We start from the raw sequence: 23,869 nt of genomic DNA on the forward strand, positions 1-23,869 counted from the left end.
TTCTCTAGGCTAGAAGATACGTGCCAAATCATCACGTGGAGCGAGAAACACAAGATTATATTCATGATAACAGAAACTCCACCAGGGCGAGGGCCTCTGCTTAAGAATATTAACCTGTAATGGCATACTGAGACACTCATGGGCCGGGTACTTACTAACAGGGTTGACACCTAACAAGAGCTCCTTATTTGATGTTAGAACTCCTGGATAGAATGAACAACATGGAGAACATGCTGAATGACATGGATGACAACCTCAACCAAATTCTATCTACTACCCAGCCTCCATCAACCACAGGAGATGACTCTCACCCTCGAGCTCATACTTAACACCCTGTAGAATGACAACTCAAGTGCAACTCTAGGAAAAATGATAACTCTCTCTATACCATCTCTATTCTTCTACTTGTTTCAAAATGTATTTTGGTCTCTTAGTTTATGTAATTTTGTCTATGTATATCCTTGTTTTTGGTTTAAATTCCCAGACTCTCAGGTCAGAAAGAATGCGAGCAATATGAAAATTTTGTTTATGTGCTATTGCTTTGACCTCCCTAACGATAGACCAAACCAATCCATCTATGTTATAATCACGTTTTTTCTCGCAGTAATATAATCTAAATCCTCTAATCTTACAAAAATATGTCATTATTAGCTCAAGGCTGAACTCCTACGGGATTAATACCCTTACTTACCGGATTTTATTTTAAAATACTCGTTTATCTAACTTGCTACATTAACCCAACTACCTTGTTATTTACTGCGCTAAGCGCATGAAATAACTCCATTCTTTCAAACAATTCTATCTCTTTATTTATCCTGTAAACTATTTATAACAACATTCTTTAACCCTACCTTATACCTTTATAAAAAGATTTAATTATCATTATAAATCTCCATCAACAATTATATTTTTATAATATCTTTCCTCAATGATCTTATTACTTTGAAATAAAAATTAAAAACTATCCTAATCCCTAAATATAAACCTTTCCCTTTCCCTAGAATGGAAAATGGTCCTTCACACTCTTATAACCCCTAAAAACATATTCTTTTAAAATATATAGCTATCTCAATTATCACTCCCTTTTAAAAAACACCCTAACATCATATTCACCACTTTTAAAGATTCTCTGCAAAGATTCACCACTTTCGAGGATTCCTTGGGATTGGACTATTCGACATACATAAAAAACAACTAAAATGGTCCAATATCAATCAAAATATCCACAATATGACATATTCCATAAATAACTAACACCCCTGAAAAAAAAAAAGACTTTCCTTTTAAACACACCGAGATTTGCAATGTTTAAATACATTGTAAACTAGTCTGACCCCTAACCAGAGTTTGATAAAAATCTCTTAATATTATTAAATTTATTTAAAAAAATAAAATAAAAAATATCTCTATTTTATAATAACTTAATTAACATTTGACCAACTGAAAATTTCGATCACATGATGTTCCATTCCCGAACCTCGTCCCCCCAAAAGAGGGATTTCTATCACGAGCTGTCTGATTGTCAATAACTAAGAATTTCGCAATATAATAGATTAAACCAAAGCCCTGCATAGTATCGTGAGGCTTTAAAATCCCTTTTAACAAAGTCGTATCCACACATCTCCATTGATTCGGCCTTTAAGCTCTGGAATCTCCCCCTTCTTCTTCATCTGCCTTCAACTTGCATTCTTTCAGTGTTACCAGCGGAAAAAATGAGTTCTGCAATGCGACGATTGGTGGGATCTGCACTGAAGAATGCATCATCTTCTTCTTTCAAAACTAATGTTATGCCGAGAAGGTTTTATTCGAGTGGTGGAAGTCCGCCATGCAAGGTTGTTGTGTTGGGAGCTGCTGGGGGTATCGGGCAGCCATTGGCTCTTCTGATGAAACTCAATCCTCTGGTGTCAAAGTTGGCGCTCTATGATATCGCTGGCACTCCAGGTGTGGCTGCAAATGTCGACCACATCAACAGCCATGCTGAGGTGGGTTCCTCTTTTCCTACCGCGTTTTTTTCGTTCTCTGTATGCTGGATCTGTTCTCTCTGCGAACAATAGAGATGTTTTGATTTTAGTTTCAAGGGATCTCCATTGGTATCGATCGTACGACGACCCACTTGGTAGGATCTACTTTTCGTTAGTGTTTTACCTGTTATTAGTTCTTTGATTTTACGTTCTCGATATTGTCCATGGTCAGATTCTTCATTATTTTGCATAACAGAGTCATCACCTGAAAGACAACCAACATGATAAAAAGTGAAATCGGGTGCTAGAGACAAGGATTTTGCTGGAACAAGACCTTCACCTCAAGCCAAACATGGTTAATCCCACACAAATCGACCATCATTGTGTAGTGAAGAAGAGACACCCACTCCATCTGGAAATGCAAGAACAATTGTATACCCCCATTTCCCTAGTTTGTGCAAAGCAAGAGAAAAATAAACATCTCATGAAATCAATAAAATGATAGAGGGGAGATGATTATCATGAGAAAATGAAAACATATACACTAAAATCGATTTATATGCTGCATCTTTCCTTCCATTGGGAAGGTCAATGAGGTTGACTCCAGTCTTTTGACAGCCTTCTCTCAGTCTTGGAGGAAAATTATTAAAATCTCCATAATGCCGAGAGCATAGTGACAACACCTGTAACCATTGGATGCAACCCAAGAGCCATCCTAATAGTACCTGCTACATCCTCTGGATGGACTTCCCCAGGAATAGGGCAATTTTCAATATCCCAATTTAGAAATATCCTCCGACTTTATTAACCAGTACTTATTCAGTGACCAGTAACACATGGGATAGTATTATTTGCAATTTTCTTAAGGAACTTCATCAAGCTTGAAAGACAAGCCATATCTATTTTGCAATATAACTTTTACGCACCTTGCACATTCAAAAATGCCATTGCCCGAAAGATGCATTTAAACAAGCTGACCCCAGACAATTTTGTCTCATGAACACATGCCCACTACTAGAAAAATACTAATGTGGACCTATGCACTGAGAGGAAACCGAAACCATGTTGCGGAGACCTGAAACAGAAAATCCCCAAATATATCCTCAGAAGGTCAAAGTCCAGGTTTATTTGGAAATCAGGAAATTCTGTTCCTTTCAAATACGTTTATATAATCTGTTCAGAAAATGGGAAATATCATCTTTATGGGGTCACATGTCCTGTACATCCTGCATTAGTTAATAACAAGTCATGAAATAAAATTGATCAGTAATCAAACAAGTCATGTTGCTAGAATCACATCACAAGAGACTAAAAAACAAAATCATTATGTCAGCCTTGAACTTTCTCACAATATAAAAGCTCTCATTTCATCTTATATATTTGTAATAAGAATTCCTCAATACAATATATAAATTACATCTTCCAAAATGCAAACCATAACCTCTACTCTGCATATTTATATGTCGCTATAGATAAATTACAAACCTGTAATTCTCAATATCATTTAGAGCTTTGTTCCATAACTCTAGCATTTTCTTTTTAGAAACAACTTCAAACTCTTGAGAAGCCAAGAACTTCAAAATGCTGTTGAGAATCAAGATGTCAATTACTTGCTTAGTTAACTCTTTAAAAAATGTATTTTGACAATGCTCTAAATAGTTTGAAATCATCTATCCTGAGACATTAAGATTTGATACTTACATCTAGACAAAGAATGGTGACTGCAACATCGGTGGATTGTTAATTTTAATAAACTTTAGAACCACCGTCAGCAACAACGAATTTCCTTTTAATGTCGCGTTCCTCCATCACAATTGCAACATCTATAAATTTTTGAATTAGTGCTTCAAGTTATTAAACACCAAATACATTGTAATCAAGATCTTCGGTGTATCTTTGTTAGTCCAGTGTTGAAAAATTTGGCAGCAGAATTGCACAGGAATGGCTTACCAAAATCCCATGCAGTTCTCGTTTGAATATTTCTAGGCTTGCTTCTGCTGCATATTCATCAACATTCAAATCTCCTTGGAGGATCATCTCTCCATCCCCATCTTCGTCAAATTGTTCACTTCAACTTCCATCATCTGAACCTCCATCTCAATGTGAAGCCATTTTCACTTCTATGCCATATGCATCAAAGTCATCACATAGGTCATTACAAGCACCTGAATCTGTGAATTCTTGGACTCCTTTAAACTTTTCCCTTCTCTAACTTTCCAGTATGTTCTTTCTTCCTAAGCACATCTCTTGAATCATTGGTAGAAGAGTTCATTTTTATATTACCTTGTATGAACTTGTTTGATAACTCTCTTAAAGACACAAACTTATTGTTTCCTTTTCTTTCAATGATGTGGTGAAGACATCATGCATCTTTTCTATCAAATTAACTAGATTATAAGAACCATACTCCAATAAATATAGAGGTCTACCAAAGACCTTTTGATATTCAGATGGAACATGTACAAGAAGCATACTTCCTCTATATATGTTGAGAATGTGGACAAGTTGTCTTTTTAAACCTTGAATATCGCTAGGTTGCACCCAAAAATATGAAGTTTGTCCTGCATTTGTTTCATTAGAAGGCATTCCATGTTGACCAGAATCTGTGACAGATAATGTCTGCATAGGCTTATCAAGTGCAGACAATATGGCACTAGCTGTTTGAATCCTTTGCAATGAGGAAGATTTACCTACATGAGTGGGTAGAGTCCTTGAAATAGGAGCTGGATATTGTGTTGACCATGAATGCACTATAACATTATTATCATTTCTTATGAAATAATTTGGGTTATATTCTCCAACCACATGAGAAGTTTTTGTCAAATCCATCGAAACATGCTTTGGATTTTTACAATAAATTTGGTTTGGAGTATTTCCAATGTTGTATCCATTCTTGAAGCTCCCTCTATAGACAATAGCTTATTCATCATTTTTCATATCAGAGTCATCACCTGAAAGTTGGGAAGATGATATTTTTGAATATGAAATTCACATTCCTACAGCGAACTCTTAAGCGTGTCTTCATGAAAATGGCACGTAGCACGGTCAAAGAGCAGCTTTGGTCTTGGGTTGGGTTTGATTCCTAGCTTGTAAAATTTTCCAGATGTTGTAGTTCGAACTTCGAAGATGAAAGTACAAAACATTGGTAGACAAACTGCTTAAGAGTCATTAAGTATGTAAAGGGTTAACGGCTGAGTATTATATTTTGTGTGAAACAAGAAAACAAGAAAATAACCGTTTCCCTGAGAAAATGCTTCAAGGACTGCTTGCCAACCTACTTTCTCTATCCAGGACTCTGGCTTCTTTTTTGGTGACTTGTGTACAAAATGCGTTTGATTGCTGCGACTGCCAACTTGACACCACGTACAGCTCTAGAAGAAGATCAGTGAGAGCTTAAGAACATGTGTTTCTTCCTGTTAAAATCCAGAGTAGTGTGGATTATGTATGCTTTTGTATATTTTCAACTGTTGGTAATACTCGTCCTGGTTCCTCTTTCTTCTCCTTCATACCAAGTTAATTTTGTTTGCCTGAGTTTGGTTATGGTATTGTGTTTAATGATGGTGTGATTCCTGGCTGATTTTACATGCCTAAATTCCATGTGTTAGACCTATGAACCAAAGGAATCCTACTGAAGTAGTTAAAACCTCTTAGATTTGAAAAGCAAATACCCATTAAGCTAAGTAGGTTCCCGAATCCCTTGATAGTTCCAAGAACAAAATGGAGGTGTATTCTACAACCTGAGTTGTGTCCACTGCCCCACGCCCCCTGCTCCCACCAAGCGTGTATTGAATCAAATCCATGCATTTGGTACATTTATGATTTAATATGGATACTGGACTCAGTGTGCAGCTTCAGAAATCCCAAATACATATTTCCAGTTTAGCTTCAGAAATCCCAAATGCATATTTCCAGTTTATCCAAATAACATAGTGTTTTGGCTTTTGTCAATTTTACTCGAAATCCAATGAGCTGAGCTTTACAGCCTCTAAGAAAGAGGGAAATAGTCATAGACACAATACAACTAGAAAGGTTCAGGCTGTCTATGTAAGAGGGAAATAGACACAATACAGCTAGAACTGTAAGAGATGGCTTTTTATTTAAATGCTTTGAGTAAGCATCCCTGACTATGTACGGGAGATTGTCTTTAGACCAAGTGTTGACCCTGGCTGTCGAAAAAGAGTCTCCATTGTAGGCTTTGAAGCTCCATGGCTACTAGCTTGTGCAACATGTTATTGTTGCTACGGGGTAGTGTAAACTATGTAATGTCTTAAGAGCAGAAACGATTCATCATGCAAAACGGATTAATAAAGTTAAGTAAAGCAAGAACTTTTTTGAACTTTATGGTTTTATGCCATGGTCCTTTTATTGAAAGAGTGGTTGTCAATGATCAAGTTTGGTGTCTTGAGTCCCTTCTTTAATATTATTTTATAAAAGTTGGCCCTTTTCCTCTTCCTTCAAATTGCAGGGAAGATGGTATTTTTGAATATGCAATTCACATTCCTACAACGAACTCTTAAGCATGTCTTCATGAAAATGGCACGTAGCACGGTCAAAGAGTAGCTTTGGTCTTGGGTTGGGTTTGATTCCTAGCTTGTAAAATTTTCCAGATGTTGTAGTTCGAACTTCGAAGATGAAAGTACAAAACATTGGTAGACAAACTGGTTAAGAGTCATTAAGCATGTAAAGGGTTAACGGCTGAGTATTACATTTTGTGTGAAACAAGAAAACAGGAAATTAACCATTTCCCTGAGAAAATGCTTCAGGGACTGCTTGCCAACGTACTTTCTCTATCTGGGACTCTAGCTTCTTTTTTGGTGACTTGTGTACAAAATGCGGTTGATTGCTGCGACTGCCAACTTGACACCACGTATAGCTCTAGAAGAAGATCAGTGAGAACTTAAAAACATGTGTTTCTTCCTGTTAAAATCCAGAGTAGTGTGGATTATGTATGCTTTTGTATATTTTAGTAGTACAATGGCTGCCTGAAGGATCCAATGGCTACTTAAAGGTAGGTGCCTTGTCGCACAAACAAAAAGATCTTATACATGAATTTGATGTCTCAGTTGGCTGTGACCTTAAAAGTTGGATTATTAATATATATCCCTAAGATACTGGAACCCCTCTCAAAAGTTTGTAGATCTCTCAAAGGTCTGCAAGTCTGGTCATGGATGCAACTACCTTTGATACAGTTGCAGATTCTTTTATGGATCCTCTTAATGAGCCCAAAGGGGTCTAATCACTTGTCCAAATCTTGTAGTCAAGGAATGCAGACAGAAGGTGTGCCTTTCCCATCATGTTGCTTACAACTTGTTATCACTGAAAACACTGTTGTCAAAATTTTTTTAGCTTATCTTAAAGACAGGGAGTTTTCGCAGCGCATGAATTCTTTTTAGCAGTTTTGCAGCGCTACCTGTTTAGGTGATTTCGTAGCATGCTACGAAATTGGGAATTTGTTCAAGTTTTCAATGGAGGTTCAAATCCTATCATGCCTTTTGTACATGGGCTACAACTGCTGTGGATGAGGTTGATCTGTTTAAAAGGTCTAATGTCAGATCTTTCAGATAAAAATGAGCATATCAAGGTTTACAAGGTTGTTTTTGTATTAGTTCTTCCATGTGATTGTATCTGCCAGAGGCAAAGCAACGGATATGTAAGCAGATTTTATTCTTGTGTGTTATACCCCATGCCATCCTCAACTAATTCAGAATTCTGAGCCTCTGTCCTGCCATATACACTTACCGAAGGTGGCTCTGAACAAAACAATTCAATGGGTCTAAATGAATGTCACTTTGATTCTTCTTGTTACTATGTCCCTTACTGACCTGAGCATTCTGTTTCATCTTCTCATGTAAAAACTTCTGCAAGTTGAGGGTGCATAACCGTTGCATCACTAACAGACATGAACTGGGAAATATAAGATGTTTGGCTCTTGAAAAGGTTGCAGAATCTCTGGAACTTCCTTGCAGACATCAAAAGCTTGTTGTCTCGACATATTCCCATATTGTAGCAAGTTAAAGCATGAACAACAATGCATGTTCAGGTCTTAACAGTTGCCCTTATGTGGATTCCGAATGCTCAGTTGCTGGGGACATTCCAGCACTTGTGACTCATTTGAGAAATGATCACAAGGTGAACATGCACAATGGCTGCACCTTCAATTATTGATATGTAAAACCTAATCCTCATAAGGTGGAAAATGCAACATGGATGCTGACGGTATTCAGCTGTTTTGGTCAACAATTCTGTTTTCTCTTTGTAGCATTCCAGCTTAGAATAGACCCTGTGTATATGGCCTTTTTGCGCTTTATGGGTGATGATAATGAAGGAAAAATTTGGCGTGTGGGCAAATGGACAAAAGCTGTGTTGGTGATGGAAGGGCCAGCCTATTGATTCCAGTCAAAGGGAATATTAAGGAGCGCATTTCCTGAAGTTGATGTGGAACTTTCAAATTACCCCTCCACCATTATCGAAGTGCGTGCTCAGCAAGTTTGTGCCAGTGTTATAGATAGGCAGCATTGTGTTTATTACTGCAGGGGATCACATTTTTCCTAGACTGGGATACACAGCACCTCCTTCATGGTATTACTCTCTGAAACAAAAATGTTTTGGAACTATCGTAACTACATGGCTTATGCGAAATGCATTGCAATCGTTTCTTCAAGGCGCATGGGTTTTTAAAATGACTGATATAAATGAAAATGTCGTGAATATTATCAAGCACGTTGGTTCATTAATAATGCACATATTGAAGACATGAAAGTGCTCTTATGAAATGCAGTGATTAATGCCAAGTGTCAAGTAGTTTTATAAGAATTTGATTGCTACAAGGCCGCCATTATTAGTGGCACAAGAGCTGGTATTAGGTTAACTGGTGTCGTTAAAAGATGAGTGCGCATTAAATAAAAACAAAAGAAGGATGGCGCAATTCCTAGAAAGATACTATCAATTCAGGGTTTCTTGATCTGTACACTCCAAATAATCTTTGTTTGGCATTAATTTTTCAAATCATCTTCATAATCAAATGTCGATGACAGAGAGGAAAAATCGTTGTCGTAGAGACAAGGAAGCAAATGGCAGAGCTCGAAATAGACGAGTTTCCTCTGTCAAGGTGGATGGTATTATTTAGATGTTGTCTTCTACAAACGTGGTAACGTGCCGGTTACATGCTCCAGCTGTTGGCTTAGAGAAGGAGGATTGTCATATATTTTTAAGCGCTCACTTAAAAGCCACGGGTCAAGAAAATAGCATTAGCAGAAGATGTGATATTGGAAAGCTCAGCACGGCATCTAATGTCTCAAACATTGCGGCTTCTTATGTCAAATTCATAGAATCGGGGGTGCATCGCCGGATTGACTTGATATTACACATTTTTTCCAGCTATATGAAAAATCCGATTTGGTGTGGTATCCAGTGGCTTCTGCAATAGGTAGAACACAATTTGATGAACCAGAATTCATTAAGGGGATCGGCAGTCACGTGTATTTTCTTCTGTTCCTTTACAAAGGGTGATACTCCTTGAAGTCAGCCGATATCTGAAGAATTATCTGTTGCATAATTTTGAGCCCGACAACGCAACCTTTGAGCATCTTATGTCTATGATTTTAATGGCGAAGGAAAGGCTTTCATGACAGGGACAATGCATTTGAGAGTTTCTTAAGATGAGTTTGGCTACTGAAATAGCAGGAAAGAAACCTAAACATAGCAGAGAAACAAATTACTTGATTGCTATGTCATTTTGTATACTTATCATTCTGGGGACCGAAAAGAAGATTACTATCTCTGCTTCTGGCTAGGGCAGCAGAGCATAATGGATGACTGAATGACTGCTGCTCGGTTAGTGAACACGATGGCAAACTCTTTAAAAGGAAAACCTGTACAGGGTCATATTGTTCAAAGAAAAGAGCCTGTTGAATTTATTGGTCTCTTCCCAAACATGACAATTTTGAAGGGTGGATTGAGTACTGGCTATAAGAAGTCCGTTACTGATAAGGGTTTAAATGATGATACATATACCAGTGATTGCTTAGCACTAATTAGAGTGTCTGGTTCAGTGCCACCTTTTAGTAAAGCAGTGCAAATTGACCCGGTGTCAGCATCTCTAAATTCTGCTGATTGCTTCTTGTTGCAATTTGGGTCATTATCTTTCATCGGGCACGGGAACTCCAGTTCATTGGAGCAACAACAACTAGCAACCAGATATGTAAACTTTCTGAGACTTGGCGTTAATTTAAAGCAAGCTAAAGAGAAGTCTAGGAAACCAGCAGGGATCCTCATCTATATGCTTGTACTTATGAAAAAGGAACATTGGAGGTCATTGAAGTTTTCAATTTCAGTCAAGATGACTTGTTAACAGAGGATATCATGATACTTGATACACACTCTGAGGTCTTTGTTTGGGTTGGCCAACATGTAGATATCAAACAAAAGTATCAAGCTTTTGAGATTGACCAGAAGTACAGGGAACAGGCAGCACTGTTAGAAGGTGTATTGTCAGATATACCGCTTTACAAAGTTACAGAGGGGAATGCGCCTTCTTTCTTTACAAAGTTTTTTTGCATGGGATTCAGCCAAAGCTGCTATTCAGGGAAACTCATTTAGTTGATAAGGATTTTGGGTTGAAGTTATGTTTTTGAAATTACACAGCAGTTTCGTAGCGCGCTGCGAAACTGCTGTAGGTGATAATTTTAAGCGCAGAGCAGTTATTGTGATACTGTGAGCGGGAGTTAAGGAAGAGAAACACTTGTCTATCAATACCACCTACAGCACAATCAGAAACATGTCAGCATTCCATACCTGGGGTTATTAAAAGACTTGGGAACATGCTGCTACACTTTTGGAGAATGTTGGGAGGCAGAGACCGTTAAAATAGAGCACATCTTTTGGTCAATTAATGAGCCATCAGCGCTTTCAAGCATCCGAAGTCAGCACTCGTTGCATCTGTAGCTCAGTCATCTCAACTCAAGCAGCAAAAGGACATGTGTCAAGAGCCAGAACAGCATCATGCTACGAGGAGCAAAGATTTTGGATTTTGATTAAATGAAAACCATTTGTAATTTCAGTTTAGTCATTATGTAATTAATAAATTAGTTATGCACTAGGTAAGGATAGTCAATAGCCACCTTTGAGGCTCCCCTCATGCTGGAGGAGGAAGCTCGAGGTGGTTGAGTTGGTTTTCCTATATATGGATCAGATTAGGATGTAATAGTTGTTGGATATTTTATACAAAAACAGAGTTGTTTTGGGCCATTGTAAGACTTGTGACAGTGATAGTAAAACAGTGTTGATTTCTTCTCAAGATTCTCGATGGATTATTGTGTTCAAATATAATGATGGTGTTTTATATTTTATGTTCTTTTACAGCCTTGTTGTAACACAATCACTCAGAATTCATAATCTTATGCTCTGACTTCCTGTGTGTTTGGCAAGCTGTGGTTTTGATGGAGTATGTTTGACATGTAATGCAAAGAGCCTTGACTTCCATGAGATGACTATGTTTTTCTTGTTTACTTAGTATATGAGACTCCATAGCCCAATGAGAACCAGTTTGATATGTTTCCAACTAGCTTTCGCTTTCATGAATGAATAAAGAGTTAGCCATCTGTTGTAGTGAAGGATTTTTATCAAGAGTTTGTGAGAGAGCCCTCTCTGATCAAAGAGGCTAATCTTTGATCTAAAGTTAGGTTGAAAGAGTTACATGAAATCTTGCTTGGTTGCAGCCCTCAGTAGTGATTTTGTGATAACATTTTGGTGCGTCTGCCGGGAGCTTAAGATTGAATTTCTTAAGGTAGCAGGAGTTCAAATGATTTTCAAGGCTGCAAAACTACCTTGGCGACTCCATTGTTCAAGAATTCAAGGTTTATATATTCATGGTGATTCCACTGGAGTTATGAAAGACCCAGAAGCTGCTCTTCTTTGTTCAAGGTATGCATGCATAGATTTCTCAGGAATTCATGGTTTCCCAAATCATTTTCCCAAGGATGCATACTTTCTAAGGAATGGTCCAAAATTCAACGGAGAGGATTTAAGTTTAACCTTGAATCATATATCAGATTTTTGTGAATTTACACAGCTTCTTAGAGTTAAACATGAGGATGTTTGCATTATGTTATTCTATGATTCACTTCAAGGGAAATGCAAACAGTGGGTTGAATGCTTGCCTGCCGAATCCATTAAGTCATTTCAAGACCTTTGGCTTATGTTTTTGGAGGAATGGACAGATAGGACAGAGGTGGTGGCAGACTCTCCCTCAGTTGAAGGTTTTAAACAATGGAATAATGATCATAGTAAAGAAGAAACAAATGAATCTTTTTCTTTGTCCTTATCCTCATATCTGAAATCCTTTGACTGCAAGTCAGAGGATAAGATGAAATTTTTTGATGAATTTGCCAAAGATATTGAGAAAGAAATTGAAGGTTTAGAAGGACAAATTCAGGCATACAGTTTTCCTGATCATGATTATTATTCTCAGAAATTTTGTATGGCTGAACGCAAGGAGACTATGCTGGTTCCTTTCTCTTTTACGATTGAGGAACTGAACACTGTGGTTGAAGATCAGTTTGCACAGCTGGAAAGTTTCAAGGAAGGACAAGCTGATCATGTGTTCTGGGATCCTATAGCTGATTACATGGAAGAGTTTTACTTTCCAGTGTTTCAGTTTCCCTATGAAGATCAGAGACAATTTCAGTGGAAGCGATTATTACACTATCACATTGGCTCTGAAATCCGATACAGTCAGAGACAATTTCAGTGGCAGCGATCATCACACTATCACATTGGCTCTGAACTCCGGGATAGTCAAAGAAATCAAATATCAGATGAGGCAAATGATTGGCTGCATTGGAAGTTTCATATTGATTGAGCTGAGGGAAGTTTGAATTGTTAGGGTAGGTAGGTAGGTAAATGCAAATAAGCTCAAGGTTAAATGAGCATTTTTCTTTTTCAGTAGATGTAGCTTTCTTTCTCCTACAGTCATGCTTGTCAAGAAAATTTTAGTTTGTCAAAATGGATAAGGCACTGGAGCTGCATGTTCTTAGTGTACCTCAAGGGCACACTATCCCAAGTGGAGCCACTGTTATCACTGAAAACGCTGTTGTCAAATTTTTTTTAGCTTATCTTAAAGACAGGGAGTTTTCGCAGCGCATGAATTCTTTTTAGCAGTTTTGCAGCGCTACCTGTTTAGGTGATTTCGTAGCATGCTACGAAATTGGGAATTTGTTCAAGTTTTCAATGGAGGTTCAAATCCTATCATGCCTTTTGTACATGGGCTACAACTGCTGTGGATGAGGTTGATCTGTTTAAGAGGTCTAATGTCAGATCTTTCAGATAAGAATGAGCATATCAAGGTTTACAAGGTTGTTTGTGTATTAGTTCTTCCATGTGATTGTATCTGCCAGAGGCAAAGCAACGGATATGTAAGCAGATTTTATTCTTGTGTGTTATACCCCATGCCATCCTCAACTAATTCAGAATTCTGAGCCTCTGTCCTGCCATATACACTTACCGAAGGTGGCTCTGAACAAAACAATTCAATGGGTCTAAATGAATGTCACTTTGATTCTTCTTGTTACTATGTCCCTTACTGACCTGAGCATTCTGTTTCATCTTCTCATGTAAAAACTTCTGCAAGTTGAGGGTGCATAACCGTTGCATCACTAACAGACATGAATTGGGAAATATAAGATGTTTGGCTCTTGAAAAGGTTGCAGAATCTCTGGAACTTCCTTGCAGACATCAAAAGCTTCGTTGTCTCGACATATTCCCATATTGTAGCAAGTTAAAGCATGAACAACAATGCATGTTCAGGTCTTAACAGTTGCCTTACGTGGATTCCGAATGCTCAGTTGCTGGGGACATTCCAGCACTTGTGACTCATTTGAGAAATGATCACAAGGTGAACATGCACAATGGCTACACCTTCAATTATTGATATGTAAAACCTAATCCTCATAAGGTGGAAAATGCAACATGGATGCTAACGGTATTCAGCTGTTTTGGTCAACAATTCTGTTTTCTCTTTGTAGCATTCCAACTTAGAATAGCCCCTGTGTATATGGCCTTTTTGCGCTTTATGGGTGATGATAATGAAGGAAAAATTTGGCGTGTGGGCAAATGGACAAAAGCTGTGTTGGTGATGGAAGGGCCAGCCTATTGATTCCAGTCAAAGGGAATATTAAGGAGCGCATTTCCTGGAGTTGATGTGGAACTTTCAAATTACCCCTCCACCATTATCGAAGCGCGTGCTCAGCAAGTTTGTGCCAGTGTTATAGATAGGCAGCATTGTGTTTATTACTGCAGGGGATCACATTTTTCCTAGACTGGGATACACAGCACCTCCTTCATGGTATTACTCTCTGAAACAAAAATGTTTTGGAACTATCGTAACTACATGGCTTATGCGAAATGCATTGCAATCGTTTCTTCAAGGCACACGGGTTTTTAAAATGACTGATATAAATGAAAATGTCGTGAATATTATCAAGCACGTTGGTTCATTAATAATGCACATATTGAAGACATGAAAGTGCTCTTATGAAATGCAGTGATTAATGCCAAGTGTCAAGTAGTTTTATAAGAATTTGATTGCTACAAGGCCGCCATTATTAGTGGCACAAGAGCTGGTATTAGGTTAACTGGTGTCGTTAAAAGATGAGTGCGCATTAAATAAAAACAAAAGAAGGATGGCGCAATTCCTAGAAAGATACCATCAATTCAGGGTTTCTTGATCTGTACACTCCAAATAATCTTTGTTTGGCATTAATTTTTCAAATCATCTTCATAATCAAATGTCGATGACAGAGAGGAAAAATCGCTGTCGTAGAGACAAGGAAGCAAATGGCAGAGTTCGAAATAGACGAGTTTCCTTTGTCAAGGTGGATGGTATTATTTAGATGTTGTCTTCTACAAACGTGGTAACGTGCCGGTTACATGCTCCAGCTGTTGGCTTAGAGAAGGAGGATTGTCATATATTTTTAGCGCTCACTTAAAAGCCACGGGTCAAGAAAATAGCATTAGCAGAAGATGTGATATTGGAAAGCTCAGCACGACATCTAATGTCTCAAACATTGCGGCTTCTTATGTCAAATTCATAGAATCGGGGGTGCATCGCCGGATTGACTTGACATTACACATTTTTTCCAGCTATATGAAAAATCCGATTTGGTGTGGTATCCAGTGGCTTCTTCAATGGGTAGAACACAATTTGATGAACCAGAATTCATTAAGGGGATCGGCAGTCACGTGTATTTTCTTCTGTTCCTTTACAAAGGGTGATACTCCTTGAAGTCAGCCGATATTTGAAGAATTATCTGTTGCATAATTTTGAGCCCGACAACGCAACCTTTGAGCATCTTATGTCTATGATTTTAATGGCGAAGGAAAGGCTTTCATGACAGGGACAATGCATTTGAGAGTTTCTTAAGATGAGTTTGGCTACTGAAACAGCAGGAAAGAAACCTAAACATAGCAGAGAAACAAATTACTTGATTGCTATGTCATTTTGTATACTTATCATTCTCGGGACCGAAAAGAAGATTACTATCTCTACTTCTGGCTAGGGCAGCAGAGCATAATGGATGACTGAATGACTGCTGCTCGGTTAGTGAACACGATGGCAAACTCTTTAAAAGGAAAACCTGTACAGGGTCATATTGTTCAAAGAAAAGAGCCTGTTGAATTTATTGGTCTCTTCCCAAACATGACAATTTTGAAGGGTGGATTGAGTACTGGCTATAAGAAGTCCGTTACTGATAAGGGTTTAAATGATGATACATATACCAGTGATTGCTTAGCACTAATTAGAGTGTCTGGTTCAGTGCCACCTTTTAGTAAAGCAGTGCAAATTGACCCAGTGTCAGCATCTCTAAATTCTGCTGATTGCTTCTTGTTGCAATTTGGGTCATTATCTTTCATCGGGCACGGGAACTCCAGTTCATTGGAGCAACAACAACTAGCAACAAGATATGTAAACTTTCTGAGACTTGGCGTTAATTTAAAGCAAGCTAAAGAGAAGTCTAGGAAACCAGCAGGGATCCTCATCTATATGCTTGTACTTATGAAAAAGGAACATTGGAGGTCATTGAAGTTTTCAATTTCAGTCAAGATGACTTGTTAACAGAGGATATCATGATACTTGATACACACTCTGAGGTCTTTGTTTGGGTTGGCCAACATGTAGATATCAAACAAAAGTATCAAGCTTTTGAGATTGACCAGAAGTACAGGGAACAGGCAGCACTGTTAGAAGGTGTATTGTCAGATATACCGCTTTACAAAGTTACAGAGGGGAATGAGCCTTCTTTCTTTACAAAGTTTTTTGCATGGGATTCAGCCAAAGCTGCTATTCAGGGAAACTCATTTAGTTGATAAGGATTTTGGGTTGAAGTTATGTTTTTGAAATTACACAGCAGTTTCGTAGCGCGCTACGAAACTGCTGTAGGTGATAATTTTAAGCGCAGAGCAGTTATTGTGATACTGTGAGCGGGAGTTAAGGAAGAGAAACACTTGTCTATCAATACCACCTACAGCACAATCAGAAACATGTCAGCATTCCATACCTGGGGTTATTAAAAGACTTGGGAACATGCTGCTACACTTTTGGAGAATGTTGGGAGGCAGAGACCGTTAAAATAGAGCACATCTTTTGGTCAATTAATGAGCCATCAGCGCTTTCAAGCATCCGAAGTCAACATTCGTTGCATCTGTAGCTCAGTCATCTCAACTCAAGCAGCAAAAGGACATGTGTCAAGAGCCAGAACAGCATCATGCTACGAGGAGCAAAGATTTTGGATTTTGATTAAATGAAAACCATTTGTAATTTCAGTTTAGTCATTATGTAATTAATAAATTAGTTATGCACTAGGTAAGGATAGTCAATAGCCACCTTTGAGGCCCCCCTCATGCTGGAGGAGGAAGCTCGAGGTGGTTGAGTTGGTTTTCCTATATATGGATCAGATTAGGATGTAATAGTTGTTGGATATTTTATACAAAAACAGAGTTGTTTTGGGCCATTGTAAGACTTGTGACAGTGATAGTAAAACAGTGTTGATTTCTTCTCAAGATTCTCGATGGATTATTGTGTTCAAATATAATGATGGTGTTTTATATTTTATGTTCTTTTACAGCCTTGTTGTAACACAATCACTCAGAATTCATAATCTTATGCTCTGACTTCCTGTGTGTTTGGCAAGCTGTGGTTTTGATGGAGTATGTTTGACATGTAATGCAAAGAGCCTTGACTTCCATGAGATGACTATGTTTTTCTTGTTTACTTAGTATATGAGACTCCATAGCCCAATGAGAACCAGTTTGATATGTTTCCAACTAGCTTTCGCTTTCATGAATGAATAAAGAGTTAGCCATCTGTTGTAGTGAAGGATTTTTATCAAGAGTTTGTGAGAGAGCCCTCTCTGATCAAAGAGGCTAATCTTTGATCTAAAGTTAGGTTGAAAGAGTTACATGAAATCTTGCTTGGTTGCAGCCCTCAGTAGTGATTTTGTGATAACATTTTGGTGCGTCTGCCGGGAGCTTAAGATTGAATTTCTTAAGGTAGCAGGAGTTCAAATGATTTTCAAGGCTGCAAAACTACCTTGGCGACTCCATTGTTCAAGAATTCAAGGTTTATATATTCATGGTGATTCCACTGGAGTTATGAAAGACCCAGAAGCTGCTCTTCTTTGTTCAAGGTATGCATGCATAGATTTCTCAGGAATTCATGGTTTCCCAAATCATTTTCCCAAGGATGCATACTTTCTAAGGAATGGTCCAAAATTCAACGGAGAGGATTTAAGTTTAACCTTGAATCATATATCAAATTTTTGTGAATTTACACAGCTTCTTAGAGTTAAACATGAGGATGTTTTCATTATGTTATTCTATGATTCACTTCAAGGGAAATGCAAACAGTGGGTTGAATGCTTGCCTGCCGAATCCATTAAGTCATTTCAAGACCTTTGGCTTATGTTTTTGGAGGAATGGACAGATAGGATAGAGGTGGTGGCAGACTCTCCCTCAGTTGAAGGTTTTAAACAATGGAATAATGATCATAGTAAAGAAGAAACAAATGAATCTTTTTCTTTGTCCTTATCCTCATATCTGAAATCCTTTGACTGCAAGTCAGAGGATAAGATGAAATTTTTTGATGAATTTGCCAAAGATATTGAGAAAGAAATTGAAGGTTTAGAAGGACAAATTCAGGCATACAGTTTTCCTGATCATGATTATTATTCTCAGAAATTTTTTATGGCTGAACGCAAGGAGACTATGCTGGTTCCTTTCTCTTTTACGATTGAGGAACTGAACACTGTGGTTGAAGATCAGTTTGCACAGCTGGAAAGTTTCAAGGAAGGACAAGCTAATCATGTGTTCTGGGATCCTATAGCTGATTACATGGAAGAGTTTTACTTTCCAGTGTTTCAGTTTTCCTATGAAGATCAGAGACAATTTCAGTGGAAGCGATTATTACACTATCACATTGGCTCTGAAATCCGATACAGTCAGAGACAATTTCAGTGGCAGCGATCATCACACTATCACATTGGCTCTGAACTCCGGGATAGTCAAAGAAATCAAATATCAGATGAGGCAAATGATTGGCTGCATTGGAAGTTTCATATTGATTGAGCTGAGGGAAGTTTGAATTGTTAGGGTAGGTAGGTAGGTAAATGCAAATAAGCTCAAGGTTAACTGAGCATTTTTCTTTTTCAGTAGATGTAGCTTTCTTTCTCCTACAGTCATGCTTGTCAAGAAAATTTTAGTTTGTCAAAATGGATAAGGCACTGGAGCTGCATGTTCTTAGTGTACCTCAAGGGCACACTATCCCAAGTGGAGCCACTGTTATCACTGAAAACGCTGTTGTCAAAATTTTTTTAGCTTATCTTAAAGACAGGGAGTTTTCGCAGTGCATGAATTCTTTTTAGAAGTTTTGCAGCGCTACCTGTTTAGGTGATTTCGTAGCATGCTACGAAATTGGGAATTTGTTCAAGTTTTCAATGGAGGTTCAAATCCTATCATGCCTTTTGTACATGGGCTACAACTGCTGTGGATGAGGTTGATCTGTTTAAGAGGTCTAATGTCAGATCTTTCAGATAAGAATGAGCATATCAAGGTTTACAAGGTTGTTTGTGTATTAGTTCTTCCATGTGATTGTATCTGCCAGAGGCAAAGCAATGGATATGTAAGCAGATTTTATTCTTGTGTGTTATACCCCATGCCATCCTCAACTAATTCATAATTCTGAGCCTCTGTCCTGCCATATACACTTACCGAAGGTGGCTCTGAACAAAACAATTCAATGGGTCTAAATGAATGTCACTTTGATTCTTCTTGTTACTATGTCCCTTACTGACCTGAGCATTCTGTTTCATCTTCTCATGTAAAAACTTCTGCAAGTTGAGGGTGCATAACCGTTGCATCACTAACAGACATGAACTGGGAAATATAAGATGTTTGGCTCTTGAAAAGGTTGCAGAATCTCTGGAACTTCCTTGCAGACATCAAAAGCTTGGTTGTCTCGACATATTCCCATATTGTAGCAAGTTAAAGCATGAACAAAAATGCATGTTCAGGTCTTAACAGTTGCCTTACGTGGATTCCGAATGCTTAGTTGCTGGGGACATTCCAGCACTTGTGACTCATTTGAGAAATGATCACAAGGTGAACATGCACAATGGCTGCACCTTCAATTATTGATATGTAAAACCTAATCCTCATAAGGTGGAAAATGCAACATGGATGCTGACGGTATTCAGCTGTTTTGGTCAACAATTCTGTTTTCTCTTTGTAGCATTCCAGTTTAGAATAGCCCCTGTGTATATGGCCTTTTTGCACTTTATGGGTGATGATAATGAAGGAAAAATTTGGCGTGTGGGCAAATGGACAAAAGCTGTGTTGGTGATGGAAGGGCCAGCCTATTGATTCCAGTCAAAGGGAATATTAAGGAGCGCATTTCCTGGAGTTGATGTGGAACTTTCAAATTACCCCTCCACCATTATCGAAGCGCGTGCTCAGCAAGTTTGTGCCAGTGTTATAGATAGGCAGCATTGTGTTTATTACTGCAGGGGATCAGATTTTTCCTAGACTGGGATACACAGCACCTCCTTCATGGTATTACTCTCTGAAACAAAAATGTTTTGGAACTATTGTAACTACATGGCTTATGCGAAATGCATTGCAATCGTTTCTTCAAGGCACACGGGTTTTTAAAATGACTGATATAAATGAAAATGTCGTGAATATTATCAAGCACGTTGGTTCATTAATAATGCACATATTGAAGACATGAAAGTGCTCTTATGAAATGCAGTGATTAATGCCAAGTGTCAAGTAGTTTTATAAGAATTTGATTGCTACAAGGCCACCATTATTAGTGGCACAAGAGCTGGTATTAGGTTAACTGGTGTCGTTAAAAGATGAGTGCGCATTAAATAAAAACAAAAGAAGGATGGCGCAATTCCTAGAAAGATACTATCAATTCAGGGTTTCTTGATCTGTACACTCCAAATAATCTTTGTTTGGCATTAATTTTTCAAATCATCTTCATAATCAAATGTCGATGACAGAGAGGAAAAATCGCTGTCGTAGAGACAAGGAAGCAAATGGCAGAGCTCGAAATAGACAAGTTTCCTCTGTCAAGGTGGACTGTATTATTTAGATGTTGTCTTCTACAAATGTGGTAACCGTGCCGGTTACATGCTCCAGCTGTTGGCTTAGAGAAGGAGGATTGTCATATATTTTTTAGCGCTCACTTAAAAGCCACGGGTCAAGAAAATAGCATTAGCAGAAGATGTGATATTGGAAAGCTCAGCACGGCATCTAATGTCTCAAACATTGCGGCTTCTTATGTCAAATTCGTAGAATCGGGGGTGCATCGCCGGATTGACTTGACATTACACATTTTTTCCAGCTATATGAAAAATCCGATTTGGTGTGGTATCCAGTGGCTTCTGCAATGGGTAGAACACAATTTGATGAACCAAAATTCATTAAGGGGATCGGCAGTCACGTGTATTTTCTTCTATTCCTTTACAAAGGGTGATACTCCTTGAAGTCAGCCGATATCTGAAGAATTATCTGTTGCATAATTTTGAGCCCGACAATGCAACCTTTGAGCATCTTATGTCTATGATTTTAATGGCGAAGGAAAGGCTTTCATGACAGGGACAATGCATTTGAGAGTTTCTTAAGATGAGTTTGGCTACTGAAACAGCAGGAAAGAAACCTAAACATAGCAGAGAAACAAATTACTTGATTGCTATGTCATTTTGTATACTTATCATTCTCGGGACCGAAAAGAAGATTACTATCTCTGCTTCTGGCTAGGGCAGCAGAGCATAATGGATGACTGAATGACTGCTGCTCGGTTAGTGAACACGAAGGCAAACTCTTTAAAAGGAAAACCTGTACAGGGTCATATTGTTCAAAGAAAAGAGCCTGTTGAATTTATTGGTCTCTTCCCAAACATGACAATTTTGAAGGGTGGATTGAGTACTGGCTATAAGAAGTCCGTTACTGATAAGGGTTTAAATGATGATACATATACCAGTGATTGCTTAGCACTAATTAGAGTGTCTGGTTCAGTGCCACCTTTTAGTAAAGCAGTGCAAATTGACCCGGTGTCAGCATCTCTAAATTCTGCTGATTGCTTCTTGTTGCAATTTGGGTCATTATCTTTCATCGGGCACGGGAACTCCAGTTCATTGGAGCAACAACAACTAGCAACCATATATGTAAACTTTCTGAGACTTGGCGTTAATTTAAAGCAAGCTAAAGAGAAGTCTAGGAAACCAGCAGGGATCCTCATCTATATGCTTGTACTTATGAAAAAGGAACATTGGAGGTCATTGAAGTTTTCAATTTCAGTCAAGATGACTTGTTAACAGAGGATATCATGATACTTGATACACACTCTGAGGTCTTTGTTTGGGTTGGCCAACATGTAGATATCAAACAAAAGTATCAAGCTTTTGAGATTGACCAGAAGTACAGGGAACAGGCAGCACTGTTAGAAGGTGTATTGTCAGATATATCGCTTTACAAAGTTATAGAGGGGAATGAGCCTTCTTTCTTTACAAAGTTTTTTTGCATGGGATTCAGCCAAAGCTGCTATTCAGGGAAACTCATTTAGTTGATAAGGATTTTGGGTTGAAGTTATGTTTTTGAAATCACACAGCAGTTTCGTAGCGCGCTACGAAACTGCTGTAGGTGATAATTTTAAGCGCAGAGCAGTTATTGTGATACTGTGAGCGGGAGTTAAGGAAGAGAAACACTTGTCTATCAATACCACCTACAGCACAATCAAAAACATGTCAGCATTCCATACCTGGGGTTATTAAAAGACTTGGGAACATGCTGCTACACTTTCGGAGAATGTTGGGAGGCAGAGACCGTTAAAATAGAGCACATCTTTTGGTCAATTAATGAGCCATCAGCGCTTTCAAGCATCCGAAGTCAGCGTTCCTTGCATCTGTAGCTCAGTCATCTCAACCCAAGCAGCAAAAGGACATGTGTCAAGAGCCAGAACAGCATCATGCTACGAGGAGCAAAGATTTTGGATTTTGATTAAATGAAAACCATTTGTAATTTCAGTTTAGTCATTATGTAATTAATAAATTAGTTATGCACTAGGTAAGGATAGTCAATAGCCACCTTTGAGGCTCCCCTCATGCTGGAGGAGGAAGCTCGAGGTGGTTGAGTTGGTTTGCCTATATATGGATCAGATTAGGATGTAATAGTTGTTGGATATTTTATACAAAAACAGAGTTGTTTTGGGCCATTGTAAGACTTGTGACAGTGATAGTAAAACAGTGTTGATTTCTTCTCAAGATTCTCGATGGATTATTGTGTTCAAATATAATGATGGTGTTTTATATTTTATGTTCTTTTACAGCCTTGTTGTAACACAATCACTCAGAATTCATAATCTTATGCTCTGACTTCCTGTGTGTTTGGCAAGCTGTGGTTTTGATGGAGTATGTTTGACATGTAATGCAAAGAGCCTTTACTTCCATGAGATTACTATGTTTTTCTTGTTTACTTAGTATATGAGACTCCATAGCCCAATGAGAACCAGTTTGATATGTTTCCAACCAGCTTTCGCTTTCATGAATGAATAAAGAGTTAGCCATCTGTTGTAGTGAAGGATTTTTATCAAGAGTTTGTGAGAGAGCCCTCTCTGATCAAAGAGGCTAATCTTTGATCTAAAGTTAGGTTGAAAGAGTTACATGAAATCTTGCTTGGTTGCAGCCCTCAGTAGTGATTTTGTGATAACACAACTGTTGCCTGAAAATGCCAAAACACAATGCCAATGCCCTGCATGCTAGATAAAGTTAATAACAGTCTGAAGAAAGGTACATATATAGATGACAAGACCTCCTTCTAGGGAATCAAAATGGAAAATGACGCTTAAATATCCAATCAACGAATTAGAATTTCACCACTAAAGTTCAACCCTGATTAAATTGCTTGCTAGGAAATGTTGATCTAGAAATCATCAACAAGAATTCAGATGGGAGAAGAGAACAATTGAAATCCAAGATTTCTTTGAATGCACTCTGTCAATTGCTAAAACAAGAACAATGCTTTTCTTTAGATTGTGGGTTGTTCAAGAGAGGAGAACTATAATATTTATTTCTGCAGATTCGGTCCTCTTAAGGCATTTAAAACAGAAAACATTTAAAGATAGTTTTACATTTTAAGGATAAAATACCTGGAACCTTTCATCATGACACATGTAATGTCATTTAACAGGCATTGAGCTTTGCAAGTTTGATCCTCAGGTTACACCGCAGTAGAGCATAATTTCCAGGGTCATACGCTAAAATTATAAATTGGATCTTGGGGTTCTGCTGATAACTGTACAAGTATGTATATGTCATTTTCAGACAGAAATGGTTTCCCCTGTGAAATCATCTCCA

At 38.1% G+C, this 23,869-nt stretch overlaps 2 pseudogenes; both read left to right on the forward strand.

Moving 5' to 3' along the window:
* Positions 1-1,712: 1,712 nt before the first annotated feature.
* LOC149200849 (villin-3 pseudogene) lies at positions 1,713-10,563 on the forward strand (annotated as a pseudogene).
* A 4,180-nt stretch (positions 10,564-14,743) lies between these two features.
* On the forward strand, positions 14,744-16,322 carry LOC149200850 (villin-2 pseudogene; annotated as a pseudogene).
* The last annotated feature ends 7,547 nt before the right edge of the window (positions 16,323-23,869 follow it).

Source organism: Pinus tabuliformis, chromosome 2_1 (genome assembly GCF_031772625.1).
Source record: "Pinus tabuliformis cultivar Carrire ecotype Pingquan chromosome 2_1, CPIR1, whole genome shotgun sequence".
Classification (NCBI taxonomy): Eukaryota; Viridiplantae; Streptophyta; class Pinopsida; order Pinales; family Pinaceae; genus Pinus; species Pinus tabuliformis.